A 769-nucleotide genomic window follows, 5' to 3' on the forward strand; every position below is an offset into this window, starting at 1 on the left:
TGGGTCAGCTCACTCACTCACTGGGCCTGCGCTCTGGGTCTGTTCAGGATCCCACCGCATCTTAAGACCATAATCTTAAGTGAGATTATTCAGACACATTTGCTTAAATACCCTATTGTTTCTAATTTGTGAGAAGCCAAACGTGTATACAAAGAGTGAAAGAGAGAATAGGTAAGGAAAGAAAAAAAAAACAGTATTTAAAAGAGAATTTTTTTTTTTCCTTTGTAAAATGATTTAATTTAATAATCATTGGGTTGACTTCTGTAAAGTAAACTAAAGTACTATAAATTACATTAGGATATTTTTTCCTTTAAATCACTTCCGAAAAACAAAAAAATGCATATATTTGCTTCATTAGTCATAATTAAACATTGGATATAAATCTATCTACTGTTCTAAATTCTAAGTTTTCACTTTTTTCTCATAATTTTATTGATAAACAAATAGTAATGAGACAGTTTCAAATGAAATTGGTAGGACAGTTTCAATAATTAACACATTGCATACATTCTTCCTAGTGGCTAATTGCTGTACAAGATGCAGATATGATATCCTAACACCATTAGAACAAATCACTCTATTCATTAAGAGAATGTAACTATATATCTATCCCAAACACTTTGAATACACAGATAGAAAAAGGACATTTATCTGTATCCCCTTTTTTGGTTAAGTTCCATTATTTGAATATTATAGGTGTGTAAACTCAGCAAAATATTCTAAAAGAGGCCAGTAGCCCATAATAGTATTGGGTCTTCTGCTTGACTGG

Source organism: Octodon degus, unplaced genomic scaffold, assembly GCF_000260255.1.
Source record: "Octodon degus isolate 3935 unplaced genomic scaffold, OctDeg1.0 scaffold00007, whole genome shotgun sequence".
NCBI lineage: Eukaryota > Metazoa > Chordata > Mammalia > Rodentia > Octodontidae > Octodon > Octodon degus.